The sequence below is a fragment of the Hibiscus syriacus genome, unplaced genomic scaffold, assembly GCF_006381635.1.
Source record: "Hibiscus syriacus cultivar Baekdansim isolate YM2019G1 unplaced genomic scaffold, ASM638163v2 tig00111298_pilon, whole genome shotgun sequence".
NCBI classification, from domain to species: domain Eukaryota; kingdom Viridiplantae; phylum Streptophyta; class Magnoliopsida; order Malvales; family Malvaceae; genus Hibiscus; species Hibiscus syriacus.
In genome coordinates, this window is record NW_024063047.1 from 88,652 (window position 1) to 98,452 (window position 9,801).

General features: G+C 35.6%; 1 pseudogene; it reads right to left on the minus strand.

Moving 5' to 3' along the window:
* Positions 1 to 2,009: 2,009 nt before the first annotated feature.
* On the minus strand, positions 2,010 to 9,453 carry LOC120157995 (annotated as a pseudogene).
* Positions 9,454 to 9,801: the final 348 nt, after the last annotated feature.

Consider the following 9,801-nt stretch of genomic DNA (forward strand, 5'->3'; position numbering starts at 1 on the left):
TAGTTCGCTGGAATCCCTTGGAATTAAAGGGAATTGAAATTTAATTCCACCACTTTCCATGTTTAGTTCAAGTTTTCAAAGGGGGAATTGGAATCAAATTCTATAAAGGGAGGGAAAGTAAATTTCATCTATAACATGATGGAATTACAATCCTTTGGAGGAGGGAATGTGAAATTTGACCATATTACCCTCATCAATCTTTTGGTATTCGGATCGGATTTTTTATAAAAAAAATTTGGGATCGGGTCAGATTTTTTTAAAAAAAAATCGGGTTCGGGTCGGGTCGTGTTTTTTTAAGTTTGATATTCGGGTCGGGTCGGATTTTTTTAAGTGTGATATTCGGGTCGGGTTCATGGTGAAAAATACCCGTCCCGACCCGAAAAAATATATAATTTTACCTTATATATTTAGGAATAATTACAATAATACCCCTCTATATATAATTTTTTTTTCAATTAAATCACTGTTTTTATTGAATAAAAATAATTTTTTTATTATTTCGGGTCGGGTTTCTAATTCATATATTCGGGTCGGGTGAAACTTTATTTTGGTCGGGTCGGGTCGGATCTCGGGTGGAGGTTCCCTTGTTATCGGGTCAGGTGGACCAAAAACTCGACCCAACCCGACCCATGGCCATCCCTAATTTGGATGATTTTAACTTATGATATTTATTAGTATATTTTTATAATTTATTGAAATGAATAATCAATCAATAAAATGAAAATTTAAAATTTTTTAAATTTTTATAATATATTGTTACATGTAAGTTATAAAACAAACTAAAATTAAGCAAAAAAACAAGAAGGGCAATTCTGTCATTTTACATTACTGAAATCAAATTCATATGACATGTCTGCGAACTATACAGAATATGGAATTGGATTCCAATTCAATTTCCTGCCAACCAAACATGTTTCAGATTCAGATTCTAATTCATTCAGATTCCAATTCCTTCACAGATTCCAATTCCCTCAAAAACATTCCAGCCACCCTAGGGATTATTTACTCATCTAGGGTGAATTGCACAGTATCAATCTAAATACGACAGGTACTCCACGCGTCTTCAAGCTAAATATGAAGACTCAATTATTGCATGGCGTCTTCAGGTAAATGAAGAAGATCTCACGATTGCTTGGTGTCTTCAATCAAATGGAGAAGACACCAAGAGTGCACGACATATTCAAACCAATAAGAAGTCTTAATTCAAAAAATAATATGGTAAATGTTTTATATAAAAAATTATTTTTCTCAAATCAATAAAAAAATTTAGTTCAGAAAATAATATGGTAAATGTCTTATATGAAAAAAATCATTTTTCTCAAAACGGCAAGAAAGCCCGTCTTATACCCACTCTTTGTTTTAATATGATTTACCCAACTTGTATGAACTTGCCTATTACCATTTAATTATTTTACAAAAGGAAATCAGTCTATCAAATATGAATTATAGGTCATCATTACGGTAATTTTATCAAAATAATATTTATTTCATCCTTTTTTACTAAGCACAGATATTTTATTTCCCAAAATAATATTAATTATCATTTAAAAGTATATTTTATTTTTTCTAATTCAATTAATATCGAATTCAATAAAAGTATTCCTATATAGTCCCAATGTATAGATAAAAAGCTTTATTTAAAGCCGGGGAAAACAATGAAGGATATAATGCTGACAACTGTGCTGTTGGGATTATTTAAAGGTTGAACTAAGCCCTTTTCATCACTTTATATTTATTCCAGTTTTGGTCTTTCAACTTTAAAATTTCTCAAAGTGATCACTCAATTTTCGAATTACTCAGAATAAGATGAAACGGTGTGATGAAATGAGAATTTACACCAAAACAGCGCTATTTTTTTAAAACAGAAAATTTCATGAAAAAGTAAGAAAGCATCACTATATAAATTGTCAAAATGCATTATCATGCGTCAAAGAAAGCAATTTAGATTGGTTTATGATCAATGGAAAAATCATGCAAAAGCAGTGGAGCTGTTTAGATTGGTCTCGAGATTGGCATATAAACTGAAAATTTATTAACATGTCGAAAAATACGTGTACAATTCGATAAACATGATAACGGCACGAAAACTAACAGAAACACGAAACGAATACACGAATTGTTAGGTTTAGATGAAATCCTAATCCTCCTAAGAATGAACTACCTTGAAACCGAGCTTAAGTTCATGTGTGCTACTACAGAAACATACAGCCATTATATAAAACTCAAGAGTGTGTAAACTTGAAAGTAAAGCACACGTGTACAGTGAAAAAATTAAATAAATTAGGTTCTAACAGGTTTCTGAAGTGGACACTTAAAAATTGTTATCTTTAGGAATCAGGCAATTCAACGATAAACTTACTGGCTTATTGCAACTTTACGGCTTCAATCACAGCACAGCTCGAAACTAGAAACTACGTTATGAAAAGATTAGCAGTCAACTGACTGTGGCTTGTTATGAATGCTGTTTCGTCTTATGATGGCATTTCAATGTCGCCTCCACAGAATTTCCATGATCCGTCGTCTTGCCTCCGAAGAATATATCGAATTTTATACGTGCTGCAGCAATCAGTCGATAAGTACAACTTAGTCCATGCATTCTGATTAAACAGTTTCAAGTTCTAGATCTAGGCTCCAAAATAACACTAAGCCTATATTATATTTGCTCACCTGTAATAATTAGGATTCTTTAGCTGAGACTCATCAACAAGCTCTGCTGCTTCCTCAAGGAGAGCCTCTATTTCAGCCATCTCCCCCATGTTTACATCCATTAGAATGTCCGCTCGAAGAATGGTCAATTGCAGCAAAACAAATCTCCAATAACAACATCTAGCTTTAGCCATATCAGCCAATGCTTGCCACTGCAGACCACAATTATGTCAACAAAAAATGAAAATCCAAACTGAAGGTTATAGCCATGAAGTGGTACTTCTACCTCCAGGAATAGAAATCTTGAAATAAACATGCAAAACTTTTCCAGTCATGAATTCAAAGTTAGTACCTAGCAAAGGTTTTAGTTTTGAAATTTAAAAAAAAAATCTCATAAATGGTTGAATCTTGATTTCAATTTAAGCTAGTCTTTTTTCAATAAGAACTAAAAGTATATGTTTATACTGCATCCATTAAATTTCTTCCACTGATCAAGCTCCTCCCTTTTGGGGTTATGGTGATTAGGCAAGGAGACAACGGAAGGTTCATGCATTATCTTACTGTTAACAAAAGCATGAAATCAAATGAAACCTTCAATAGATTTTACCTGAATTAACATCGACTCATCAAGGGCTTCGGAAAGGGTATCAACCTCATGGTTAGGTCCCAGAGCTTCAGCCTTAATTGTTTGCCAATGCCTGACAAGAGCTTCAGCTTCTTGCACAGACATTTGCTTCCTCTCCACTGCCGTGATCAAAGTTGATAGGCTAGCAGGAAGGCGGGAAGCTTTTGAATTCATAGCTTCTGAAGGGTTTATGAATTGAACCTTAGCCAATTCCAAGAGTTTCTTTATCCTACCACCAATACCACTTGCCTTGATATGAGCAGAGTTGTAATCCAAGAAAGAATCTCCTTTATGGGTAAGGGAACTTGTACTCATACGTGGTTTACCAGAGGTCCATATTGACATACGCCTGACCCCACTCAATTTCATTCCTGAGAGCTTAAAGCCAGTTAAAATAATGCACCCTAATACAGCAACAAAAGTTACTCTTTCGGTGAAATTACTCTGGGAAAACCAACTTTCCCAAGCTTTATTCTGGTTTCCTCCAAATTTTCTTTCCAACTGAACTGACGAATTGACATTGTTTCCATTGCTATTGTCAACCGTTACAAAAGGGCTTTGCAAATCAGTTGGCGGTGATTGCTTAACAGTTGATACAATATGTAGAGAAGATTTCATACGGGGAAGGGAATCCTCAAAATCTTTCCTCTCAGATGCAAGACCAGAAGCAAGTGATCTATGGCCTAGACTAGGGATGGTTTGAGGGGCACCATTACTTTTCTTGCTCCTAAGAACTTTTCTTTCACCACCAAAATAGTTGGCCTGCAGACAAGTACAAATGTTAGTATTTCCCTGTTAATCCAATAGCTCAGTCATTTTGCTCTTACCAAAGAAGGAGAACAATCCCTTGTATCAGGAAAGAGAGAGAGCACAGCACCCTTCAGCCAAATTTCCTGCTTAAGTCGGCAGGCAGTTTGATATCAGAGAAGGCATCAATCTTGAAGATAAACAAGAACTTCAAAGAATTTGAAGGGGATACGTGGAAGTGGACACAGTTCAACTAGCAACCTAATCATGACTATTATCAAGTGCACTACCTTGCCAAATTACCAGTCTTGAAAACATAAAATAAGGAAAAAAAAGCAATAAAAAGAGAGCATGAATTAACATGATCCATAGCTTGAATTTGTATGCATTTAACAGGCTTAAGTTCATGCTCTCTACAAACGCAAGAATCACGCTCCTTTAAGCCTTAGTGTGTCAAAGCATTGCGTGCTCTAAGCACTTGCATCACCGCAGGTGCAATAGGGGTGTTTACTTGAGTGGAGGCACTAATTTCTAAATGAAAATTAATTACATGAAAAAAATTCTCTCTATTATTATCTCTAATAAGTTTAAGATATATAATTTTGTTAAAAAGCTATTAGAGTTTGCACTATGGCAATACCTAACGTGTTTCAAAGACAAATTATCATAACTAATGTCATTAAACAAAATGCCAATTTTCATGCATATCCATTCAATCTTTCAACAAGTTGTACAGCAGTTAAAACATTGATCTTTTTTTTTTTTGATAGAAATAGAGTAGGCCTCATTAAAAACCTCCTTCATAACCTCCACGTTACAACAGTAACATGAAGGTCATTGGAAGGAGGAAAAGAGTGCCTAATAATTTATTAATATAAGAATAATACAAAGCCAGATCCTAACAAGCTTCTGTTACAACATAACACTTAAAAACCAGACAAACAACAGAAATAAAACCAACTCAGAAGCAGAACAACCTAAACAATACCCTAATAATCATCCTATTCCTTCTTTAGCTAATTTATCCAATTCCCAATTAGCAGCTCTCAATATATGCCTAACAATTACATCTTTACTCTCCACTAGGGCAGCAATGTTTTTTTTTTATAAGACTAGGGCAGCAATGTCTTTCACCAAGGACTGAAACATTGATCTTTTTATTCCTATAAATAGACGACAAATGTCCCCAAGCACAAAAAGAATCCATCTTACTAAACGTGCCTTGCCTGAAGGATGTAGGAGGTTTAATTGATTCGCACTGCAACTTAGAACCTAGGCATGTGCTTTGACAACATTGTTCTACCTGATGGTGTCAGCTACAAGGAACATTGTTTTCTATTAAGAAACCTAGCTAGAGTAATATCATATGAACTAAATCGAGAGTTCTATTAAATCATACTCCAACCAATGTTACTTAGACCCGGGTGTGAATTTTGGATATGAGTATGTATCTGACAAGGGTATGGTTAGTCTTTTCTGAGTTCTTCCATGTAATTGGAGGAATGTTAAGGGCATCAGAACTTCAAGAAAAACAATGCGTCCGAGCAACAAAAACTCCAATAGAAGCATTTATGTACCACTGTCAAACACAGCCAAACCACCATATATATGTCTCGTGTGATGCTTACTACAATTTCCATATTTTCCTGAATGCTTGTGTGTATTCTTAAATCCTAACCTTATATTTTTCTTATTAGCTCAAATATCTTTGCAGCATCCTCATTTTAACAACTTTCATCTGTGCTTGACCACCAAAAATTCAATAGCATTAAGCAATCATGGTGTTATTGCTATCATGCAGAAGTATGCCATAAGCTTAAGAGGTATTTGCTGAATTGTTATCACACATGTCAAGACCCAAGTAAATTTTCTCAATTTCACCAATCATGCTAGGATCCTATTTTTGCATGATTGAGCCAAGATACTAAAACAAATCACTTTGCAGTATATCTTTTTCTTCAATTTTATGCTTTGCTTCAATGCCAGAACTCTACAGATCCTATTTTTGCATGATTGAGCCAAGATACTAAAACAAATCACTTTGCAGTACATCTTTTTCTTCAACTTTACGCTTTGCTTCATTGCCAGAACTCTACAGAGTTTTCATATCATACACTTTGTTTTAGGGGTACCGAAGACTTTTGATTCTATGTTTTCCCACCATAACTCAAGCATCTCATCTGATCCACCAGATTGATATTATCTGCAAAAGCATACACCAAAGTATAGCATCTTGAATGTACCTAATAAATTCAACAATCACCAAGGCCAATAGATAAGGGCTCGAATCTGATCCAAGGTTTAAACTATTGCCATTGAGCAATGCTCCATCACCCCTCTAGTAGTCTTTAAACAAGTCAGTACTCCATTCTATGTAACATTCATTACCTGAAATGACGCGCAGGCCCCTTATTCTCCTAAAGTTCCTCGGCAAACATAAAATCACAATAGACAATCCACAGTCAAAAAAGTAAATTAAACATATTTGATCTCCTAACTGTTAAACATTCCGTTCATTGCAACCTTAGATGCATATTTCAAAGCAGAAGACGGGTTAAGACTTACCAATGATGATTTTGTCTTAGAACTGCCTAGTATCTCTTTTCCTGTAATAGAATTTTGAGGTGCACGATTTGAAGTTGAATCAAGTTGTTGAAGTTTTTCAATAACCTCAACCTCACTTCCCTAATAACCAACATACAAGTTATAAAAGCATTTCGATGAGAAAAAAAAAAGCTCCAGCTTCCAAAGGAACAAAACCTTCTATGATATTTAAATGCAACACTAGGTACAAGGATATAAAATCTATACCTGTCCAAGAATGAACAAACAGAAAGCCTCCTCAAGCTTTAGATCAGCACCCTCAGATGTTATCAAACACTCGCATATAGTTTTTGCTTTGATAATCTACAGAAATATATTAAAAAAGTGACAATAATAACAAAAGAAATGATGGAAAACAGTCTCCCCACCCAACATATTATTCACAGACCAAGCGGAATAGAGAGCTTACCAAGTCAGTTTGCTTGCTTGAAAATCCAAGAGCAATATGAGCTGCCAATGCCACATAGAAACAGGTAAAATCAATTACAACCCTTTGATTCTGTGATTCAATTGATTTCTTATTCTTCCTTGCCATCGCTAAATTATCCCAGGGAAGAATATCAACTACTTCTGAGGCCAACAGCCGATTAAGAGCTTGGCTCAAGAAGCTTGACCAATCTTGGACCTGGCAAGATGCTTCCACATCAAGCCCCTGTCTGAGCAGTTCACGCAGGGCTGCAATCGCTCCGCGTCGCCTGTCGGCATTTTCAGGTGATCGAGGCAAGCCTAATAACTCCAATGCACATGCAGGTGCAAGTTCCTCCAAAGATTCTTCTATCTAAGAACCATGACAAATAATTAAGGTAAATAGAAAGGCTGTGACTAAACCTTGAGAAACAAGGGTAGCTCATAATTTTTTGAGAAACAAGGGTTGCAGTCATCAGCATGCAGAATATATTAAGTTCTTAACCATCAGATCAATTCATTAGAAGTTTTGCATTGTTTTGAATCTCTTTACCTTTTTTTGGTTACGAACAGCATGCTATTAATCAAGATACGGTGAAGGTGCCTATTACTGACTGAAGCAAAATATGTTCTGGAAATCCTTGAATAATATGGAGGCAAAAGCATAAAATAACAACAAAAATTACCTGAGATAACAATGCCATCTGTTTAAGAGACTTTGTACTTCTGAGAAGAGACTGAGCACGAGCAAGAGCTTCAAATCCTTCAGAGACCTTGTTCTTTAAGAAACCTATCTTTGCGATTGAACACTTCAAGAAAACACCTATTATAAGAAAAGTGGGCATAGCAAAGTTGATGTTAAAGCTGGTAAAAGATGCTAAGCTCTTCACCTATTTGCCTCACCTCAGCAAGTGCCATTGATAAAAGTAAATCATGAATATATGGCTTAGCATCTGGACGCTGACTAGCTGCCCTCCCAATTTGAAGGACAAGCTCTTCTTCTCCAACCTGATTCACAAGGAATCCATACCATATCAGTTCTTTCCGAGCTAAAAAAGTACTTCATTTTTTAAGGCTTTCTTTCGTGGATGCTATCTCTACTTACTGTTTGCTTCCAAATGCAGATACATAAATGCATAAAAATGAAAATTTGGATGCCAAAGCAGATGAGGTTTTACGAAAAATTTAATTTGATATGCAACAACAATGTTTGAATATCAGTTATACTCTTTTAGACATTTGCCCATGTTCTATCATATACAAATCGCCTTCTAAAATTTACTTATACATTAACAAGTTCCGAAGAAGTCCCGGGTTTCATTTACCTTTTGAAATGCTTCCTCAAAATTTTAAAGCAAAAGCACATAATAAAATTTGAAATTGTAGTACTTGTTTTACAAGAGCAAATGGCTGAAATATAACACCAATTCAAACATAATGAATAACCATGAACACTATTTTATTAATTTGAAGAACTGCTAGCACTTGCTTTTAAATTCAAACATTAAAAAGAAAGCTTCTTGATTCAAATGCGACACAAATATTATTTCTCTAAATGTTTAACAATATATCCTATCATAATAAATAAAAAAATAAAAAATAAAAACCTACAAATTGAGGGATAAACAGTGCAGAATTGCACCTCTTGAAGAAGGCAAACAGCAGCAGGCAACCAACGCCATGGAATTCGAAGAGATGATTTCGGCGGAATCTTCTCTTTCACATTTCCGGCGTATTCCGTTTCGAAAAGTAGCTTATCCCTCACATCCATCAAAACTTCCTGCGAAGAGGAATAAAAAAGAAGGAAATAACAAAAAATAATTCCGAAAAAAAAAATACAAAAAACGACCTCTTCGATCATTTCACCTGACGAGAAACGACAACATCACTAGTGTAACCATCATCAACCTCAGCACTCTTCAAATTCATCACCGACTTCACAATCTCATCTTTCTCAGCCTGACTCGAAACGCCGATCAGCTGGTAACAACTAACCGGAATCTCAACAACGGCGTTTCCGGGGACGGTGGCTCCGCGCGAGGAAGAAGAAGAAGAAGACGAAACCTGCGCGTTGTTCTCGACAATGCCAGCGACGCAGCCGCGAGTGTCGATTGCACCGGATTGCCAGCGGTTCCTCGCGGTGTGAAAACGAAAGCAGCCGTTGGATTTGATTAGGGTTTCAAAGCCTGAAATTTCACAGAAGTAGAGCTTCTAGTGAAGAAGAACAAAGAAGAAGAAGAAGAAGAAGAAGGTGGAGGAATCGTTGGAGACAACGTCAGATTGCTCAGTGCCATTTCACACTGCAAAAAAATTAAAATAAAATAAAAAATCAAAATAATTGTTCTATATGAATATTAACAAATTCTGTAACCGAATTTTCACTAATTCTTTTGCAGTGATTTCGTGTTCTTCATGGATTTGTAGATCGCGTTAGTTTAGCTCAGTGAAATTTGGAATTGAAATACTAATAAATAATAAATTGATAGCTACTGATGAGTAAAGGTGTTTCCCATTCGGACCGGATACGGCCCAGTCTCTTTTAAGGGTTCTTGTTTAAGTTTAGAATCAGACCGGGTCTGTTTTTAACAATTTATTTTTCAATAATAATTGATCTTTTATAACTACATTTAAACATAATTATCATTCTTTTAAAAACTGTTAGTATTATTAATCAATTGAAGTCAACGATCATGCTCTCTACGCAAGGTAGCCCTAGAGGAGCCCTAGGTTCCAATACTTATGACTACCCCGGTGGCCGGCTGATGCAGGGGGAT